The 8012-nt window shown below is 45.7% G+C and overlaps 1 pseudogene; it reads right to left on the bottom strand.

The window, feature by feature from the left end:
• Nucleotides 1–8012, bottom strand: part of LOC109473635 — a 12840-nt pseudogene extending 4828 nt beyond the window's left edge.

The raw sequence follows: 8012 nt of genomic DNA, 5'->3' as shown, positions 1-8012 counted from the left end.
GGTGCGGGTGATGGCGTCGATGGGGCGGGTGATGGGGTCGAGGGTGCGGGTGATGGCGTCGAAGGTGCGGGTGATGGCGTCGATGGTGCGAGTGATGGCGTCGAAGGTGCGGGTGATGGCGTCGAAGGTGCGGGTGATGACAACAATAGAGATTCTGTAGTTGAGGATGCTGTAGGTGTTTCTGTAGTTGAGATCGTGGTAGGGGGCACTGTGGTTGAGACCGTGGTAGGAAATTCTGTAGTAAGGATAGTGGTAACTGGCTCTGTAGTTGAGACCGTGGTAGGAGGCTCTGTAGTTGAGAAAGTAGTAGGTGGCTCTGAGGTTGACACCGTGGTAGGTGGTTCTGTAGTTAGTATCGTGGTAGAAGGTTCAGTAGTTGAGACCGTGGTAGGTGGGACTGTAGTTAACACAGTTGTAGGAGGTTCTGTAGTTAAGACAGTGGTCGGTGGTTCTGTAGTTGAGACCGTGGTAGGAGGCTCTGTAGTTGAGACCGTGGTAGGAGGCTCTGTAGTTGAGACCGTGGTAGGAGGTTCAGTAGTTGAGACCGTGGTAGGAGGTTCAGTAGTTGAGACCGTGGTAGGAGGTTCAGTAGTGGAGGCCGTGGTAGGTGTTTCGGTGGTTGAGGCTGCTTTAGGTGTTTCTGTAGTTGAGATCGTGGTAGAAGGTACTGTGGTTGAGACCGTGGTAGGAGGTTCCGTAGTTGAGACCGTGGTAGGAGGCTCTGTAGTTGAGACCGTGGTAGGAGGCTCTGTAGTTAAAGAAGTAGTAGGAGGCTCTGAGGTTGACACCGTGGTAGGTGGTTCTGTAGTTAAGACTGTAGTAGGTGGGACTGTTGTTAACACAGTTGTAGGAGGCTCAGTAGTTATGACCGTGGTCAGTGGTTCTGTAGTTGAGATTGTGGTAGGAGGCTCTGTAGTTGAGACCGTGGTAGGTACCTCTGTATTTAAGACCGTGGTAGGAGGCTCAGTAGTTGAGATCGTGGTAGGAGATTCAGTAGTTGAGAACGTGGTAGGAGGCTTTGTTGTTGAGACCGTGGTAGAAGGTTTTGTAGTTGAGATTGTGGTAGGTGACTCAGTGGTAGAGACCGTAGTAGGAGGCTCTGTAGTTGAGACCGTGGTAGGAGGTTCTGTAGTTGAGACCGTGGTAGGAGGCTCTGTAGTTGTGATCTTGGTAGGAGGCTCTGTAGTTAAGACAGTGGTAGGAGACTCAGTGGTTAAGACCGTGGTTGGAGGTTCAGGAGTCGACATTGTGGTAGTGAGCTCTGTAGTTGAGACCGTTGTAGGTTGTTCTGTAGTTAATATCGTGGTGGCGGGTTCAGTAGTTAAGACCGTGGTAGGAGGCTCTGTAGTTGAGACCGTGGTAGGAGGCTCTGTAGTTGAGACCGTGGTAGGAGGCTCTGTAGTTGAGATTGTGGTAGAAGGCTCTGTAGTTAAGACCGTGGTAGGAGGCTCTGTAGTTGAGACCGTGGTAGGAGGCTCTGTAGTTGAGATTGTGGTAGGAGGATCTGTGGTTGAGACCGTGGTAGGAGGCTTTGTAGTTGAGACCGTGGTGGGTTGTTCTGTAGTTAATATCGTGGTGGCGGGTTCAGTAGTTGAGATTGTGGTAGGAGGCTCTGTAGTTAAGACCGTGGTAGGAGGTTCTGTAGTTGAGATTGTGGTAGGAGGCTCTGTAGTTGAGACAGTGGTAGGGGGCTCTGTAGTTGAGATTGTGGTAGGAGGCTCTGTAGTTGAGACAGTGGTAGGAGGCTCTGTAGTTGAGATTGTGGTAGGAGGCTCTGTAGTTGAGATTGTGGTAGGAGGCTCTGTAGTTAAGACCGTGGTAGGAGGCTCTGTAGTTAAGACCGTGGTAGGAGGTTCTGTAGTTAAGACCGTGGTAGGAGGCTCTGTAGTTGAGACTGTGGTAGGAGGCTCTGTAGTTGAGACCGTGGTAGGAGGCTCTGTAGTTGAGACCGTGGTAGGAGGCTCTGTAGTTGAGATCGTGGTAAGAGGTTCTGTAGTTGAGACCGTGGTTGGAAGCTCTGTGGTTAAGACCGTGGTAGAAGGCTCTGTAGTTAAGACCGTGGTAGGAGGCTCTGTAGTTAAGACCGTGGTAGGAGGCTCTGTAGTTGAGACCGTGGTAGGAGGCTCTGTAGTTAAGACCGTGGTAGGAGGCTCAGTAGTTAAGACCGTGGTAGGAGTCTCTGTAGTTGAGACCGTGGTAGGAGGCTCTGTTGTTAAGACCGTGGAAGGAGGCTCTGTAGTTGAGACCGTGGTAGGCGGCTCTGTAGTTGAGACCGTGGTAGGAGGCTGTGTAGTTGAGATTGTGGTAGGAGGCTGTGTAGTTGAGATTGTGGTAGGAGGCTCTGTGGTTGAGACCGTGGTAGGAGGCTCAGTGGTTAAGACCGTGGTAGGAGGCTCTGTAGTTGAGACCGTGGTAGGAGGCTCTGTAGTTGAGACCGTGGTAGGAGGCTCTGTAGTTGAGACCGTGGTAGGAGGCTCAGTGGTTAAGACCGTGGTAGGAGGCTCTGTAGTTGAGGCCGTGCTTGGCTCTGCTGTTGTTATTTGTGGTACTACGATATTTAGCAAATTTGCAGACTCGTTTTCTTGTCGTATAGAGTCGTACAGTGCATCTTCCACCTCATCTTGTTGAAGATTTGCAGTGCTATTGACGTTGACGCTATAATTTGCAAGAACACTTCCTTGTCGGAAACTTGTGACCGTTGCACTGTGGTAAGAGTTTTTAATTCTGCTGCGCTTGAAGAAGAATTCCAGCTGTAAGAACAAGATTTTACTGTTGATATTTATGAACAATATGGAAGCTTCTAGTGAATAGCTTCATAATTCGATGTTGGTAAATCAATGGAATTTTTACATCAGCAAACTGTTTTCTGCCAACATTTATGTTTCGACAGTACACTTTTTCTGCCTCTGGGCTATCATGACATTTTGGCTATAATGGCAACACGTAGTTCACACAGCTCCAGTCATTATAGCACTAAGGAAGGTTGGCAGGTATCAGAAACAGCGATTTTGTTTTGTGAAAGAAATCTAATATCAAATGATAGAAATGTTTTTAAAAATCGTACCAATTCTTCCAACATTTCTGCCAGAGCTACGGCCGCCGGTGAAGATCGGTCCAACAGATCATTGGTAAAAGTGATGTTATCCATTGTGAGGGTGTAGTCATACTGAGTGGAATCAGATACTGTTGGATGATAAAGACAGAACGTTAGAGGTGAAGACAGCTAATATGACTATGGAGAAGGATTTAATTTGGTACCGTTGTACAAAGTGTGGAATCACTGACGTTTCGATCAATCCTATGGTCTGATTCGGGATACTGAGGCCCGGGATACTCTGGATATGTGACCGTAACTGGGTCCTAAAGTATGCTTTTTGCAACTTTGTTTATTAGCTTTTTGACCTTATTCCATGATTTTCTTTTTTTCACATCACCCTGTGTATGTTTGGTTTTATAGATTGATCTATAATACCCACTATAGCTAACGTGCTGGAAGAGTGCTTATAGCCTAGAACGTATACCTTAACAATAAAAGAATTCACCTGGTGTGCAGTTTTTGCCGTCTCCACTCAATCCTCGCTTGCACACACATGTCGAAAACTCACAGCTCGCAAATATGCTGCACGCGTTGTTACAATCCTCCGGAGGTACTGTTGTTTTCTCTGCAGTTCCGGTTGGCTCATTGGTTACCCGTGTGGTAAAATGTACCGTAGTAAACTCTGTCACATTTGGCGCTGCTGTGAAGTTGGTTGTAAGGTTGAGACTGGCTGTTGGCGTTGCTGTGAAGTTGGTTGTAAGGTTGGGTCTCGCTGTTGTTGTGTCTACCTTTTCCGGTATCACGTCTGACGTCACATTCATCCAGAAAAGCGTTTGTGCTAACACAACAGTCGCTCTGTGTGTAGGGAGGAGAGAATTATAGAAAGCTGTCAGTAAAATTTAATAAGCAGCTTTTCTACAGAGCTGAGTATTTCCAGTATTATGACTTGCTGTTCAGGTAGACCTGGGGTTAAAACTAATTCTAGTTCGCAGGGAAAGGGGTGTTTTGATAATCCACTGTCTAGGGCAGGGTGTTGGAAGGCAGAGCCCTTCCGTCTTCTCCCATTGCCTTTTACTACCCCAAGACAGGTATCCATTTTACACATGGGTGGAGTGAGAAAAGCCAAAGACAAAACGTCTAGCCCGGAACGTAGGGAATTAAACCCATCTCCTTTCAATCTCGTGTCCGCTTACCTAGCCACTCGGCTATTCGACGCCGCAATTGAATACACTATCACAACAAAGACACAACTATACAGCAAGGAAAAAAGTCAAACATACTTTCTCTGCCCTTGAAGTGGAACTGTAGCCGTTTTATGGTAGTGTTGGTAGTGTTGAAAATCTTTTTAACAACTTGAATAATTTGATTTACGTTATCATTTCTCTGCATCTATGGAGAAATTCTAAACACTAAGGTATGAACTTTTTACTATCTTTTGCTTCAGTTAAAAATTCATAATAGAAATGTTTGCAAGTTTGTAATTTTCCACTTTTACCCTGAACGTTTTAAATATTGCTTACACGACAGCTTAAGTCATAAATAATGGTGAAAGACGCTTCTTACTTGAATTGGACAGACCCTGTACCCACGCTCGGTGGAGTCCAGGTCAGCTCGATGTCGCTTTTCGCAGTTCTATCGGAGTGGGAGGCGGCGTCACCGTTGGAACAGTTCAGCCTCTTGGTCCCAGAGGGGTGGTCAGAGAATGATCCAACAGCCTCGGTGGTGTCGACTTTTCGGGCTTGGATCAGAAAGCCCAGGAAGTTACCTTGGATTGTTACTGTGTGGAAAAGGGGAGGGGTGAATTACAAACTAGAATTCCACGACTAAAAAAACAATAGCATGATAATATATCGTGGGTTACAAGTTACAACCGTCAAAGCGAAAATTGTATGTTGCAGACAGAACTGCACTTTAAATCGCATCCTCTTTGTTGACAGAATCCCCAAACCACTACATTTGTCCTTGACGGAAGTAGCATGAGCTTTCAAGGTCAGACTGGTTCAGAGGACACTACAATTATCCTTGAAATGGCGCACTGATCATTTACTCGCGTTGCTTTTAATGCCGTCCAGGAAGGCATTTGTTGTTTCATGTAATACTATCATTATAACCAGAATTTGGAGACCCCATCCCTACAGGAAAATATATAGAACAGTCTTAATTTTTTTGCTTTTGGATTTTTCTCATCGATCATGGAAATGTGATGATTACGTGTGGCATAATCTATTCGATATGATTATGCTTTTTACTCGACCAACCCTACACCACTTGACATGAAAAGCAAACAGCCAGCAAAACAAAACAAAGATCATAGCACGTTCAAAATTAATACAAAAAAAACAGACGTTCTGCCGCAGTACCAAGGTCACCAACCAATTTGACCTTGCCTTCCCCCGTCCTATCCATATACCAAATATCATCACAATCCATATACGCCTCTACGTTATGCTGACCACAATTATGCGAAAACGCACACACACACACTCACTCACAGACACACACACACACACACACACACACACACACACACACACACACACACACACACACTACACACACACACACACACACACACACACACACACACACACACACACACACACACAAACACTCAGCGGAGTATCCAATATATTGAGTTCAAAGAAGTTTAAGGGCTTATCCTGCCTTATGCGGGCTTCTTTCACGACATAGTAGCCTGTATTTTAGACCAAATAGCAGGGCGAGGCTGGGAATCGGTGGAACCGGTGATCGCGGCGGCAAGTCACCAAATGAGTTCAAATGACCCCAAATTAGTAAGGATCGTATATTTCCGCGTAATGGATCGTATGTATTCCGTAAACTTCGTATGTTTCTAGTAATGGATCGTATGTATTCCGTAAACTTCGTATGTTTCCTAGCAAGGATCGTATGAATTCCGTAAAATTCTGATGGATTCTTTGGCACCCCTGTTATCTAACCTTTCAGATTCAATAGAAAGTGATTTAAAAAAAAAGACGTGCGCTAAAGGTCCTGTGAGGGAGGGCCGCACAACAGAATCGCCAGAATGACGCCCAGCGCACGGCGTCTGACTCCCAGACTAGGACAGGTTGACGTGCGTGTTACAGCCTCATTGATTGCATTGTCGGACAGGGGTGATAATTATTCCCTCAAGCGACGCTATTGTGTGCTGTGAAGGTTGAAGGAAGGGCGGTGACTGGGGAAGATATTACACATTCTTAGCTAGGGGATAAGTTGGGCTGCGTTAACTCTAGTATTCCACAGTTTTCAATCTATCTGATATCACTCCGATTTGAAGACAGCTGCATACCTACAAAATTTTCCTGCTCTAAAACGGGTAGTGGTTTCTATGGGGGAAAAGTGCCCCGAAGACCACCCCCACCCCCACCCCCATGAGCACGTGTCAACAAGTGACGGCTGATCTTCACCAACCTCACCACACCTCACGTTTTGACCTCAGCACTGGATACGTGATCACATACACACTACACATGCTGGGCGTACAAACTAAACAACAAGGGGAGACCTGAACAACTTGTTCGTGACGATACATTCACGCGACATGCGTAGCTATGCAGAAATCTTTGTAAACTTCTATAGGACCAAGCTGTATTAGAGAGAAATTTGGACAGTGTCTTTTTCGCGTGATGAGGTACGATTTTCATGAAGATGGCACAGAAATAAGACAAAAACAACAAAAATCTTAAATTTCAGAACATAAAGGTGCGGGTAAATTGTCCCATTCATTACAGCCGGTCTGTAAGCGCCCCGAGCATGGACATGCCGACGTGCCAGCATTACCTACACCTGACTGGGTCCATCATGGCACTGTTTGCTGTCATATTCTTTGTACTAGAAACGAAAACTATCTATTAATACTACGGAAAATTGATGATCAAACATGCCTCACTGTTGTGTTTAAGGTTCGGGTGTACGGTTGGGGGATTGGGTGTGGCGTGTTAACGATAATCATCTCGGGCGCGCGTTAAATTTAAAACGTGCCGTGAGTGCAGTCATCGGTGGGAAACTAACAAGTAAACTACAGTCATTATCGTCTGTATCATAGCCCTGGCCTTGCGTACTACCCGGCACGAACTTAGTTTGTTATTGAAGGAGCGTACAAGTTAAAATATTCTTGCCATACGGGTAGCACATATAAGAATCCATGGAATGTTGTAGATAAGTGTTGCAAATATCCTTCTTCTGTACATGGTGACGTGGACGGGTACGTACAAAAATAGGGGTGTTTAGAAGCCCACAGAACGTTGAAAAGACTAAATCCTGCTTAATATTCACCTACAATAGACACATAACGCCATACTGAGAATATGTAAAGGTAAAGGTCACGTCGACTTTATACTGTAGGTGCAGTACTAGTGGGTTGTAGTCTTGGGCATAATATTAAAGACCTTGAGAAATGTTGGTTTTGTCAACTACACGTTTGGTCGGCGGTTTATAAATTGTCAAGATAATTTGTATCGCACAGGAAAGGAATCTTTCTGATTAAAGGCAAGCAGGAGAATAAGATTGACCTTACCTGTCATGTTTTCTCCTGGTGTATATTCGCCCGCCGAGGTCACTATGCTGTAGGGGGACAGGCCGGTAAAAGCGTCCACTCCATGGTTAGGCTGCATGGACACACAGGCGGAGAGAGGAGGGCCTGTTGGGTACGACTCCGCCCGGAAAACAAGCGTCAGGAAGACGAGAAAGACTCCTGTTTGTTGTATGGACCTCTTCATAGTTGCAATGGCGGAGTATAGATCGCGATAAAGTGCCCTCAAGACATAGACGAACACGTACGGAGAGTATTCCGGGCTGAATCACCAAAAATTCCCGTTCAAACCTCCTGCGATAGACTCACCGTACTTTTCTATTATCCCAGCAAATCTTTAAGAGGTATTCATGTCAGAAACATGAGAGGATTGGTTCTATGAGATTGTTTGAAAATGACGAATTCTGAAGTGACGGGCTCGTCGGG

This window comes from Branchiostoma belcheri, unplaced genomic scaffold, assembly GCF_001625305.1.
Source record: "Branchiostoma belcheri isolate BF01 breed outbred unplaced genomic scaffold, Haploidv18h27 scaffold100, whole genome shotgun sequence".
NCBI classification, from domain to species: domain Eukaryota; kingdom Metazoa; phylum Chordata; class Leptocardii; order Amphioxiformes; family Branchiostomatidae; genus Branchiostoma; species Branchiostoma belcheri.
Note: the sequence above shows the minus strand (reverse complement) of the source record. Positions and strands in the feature narration are given on the sequence as shown.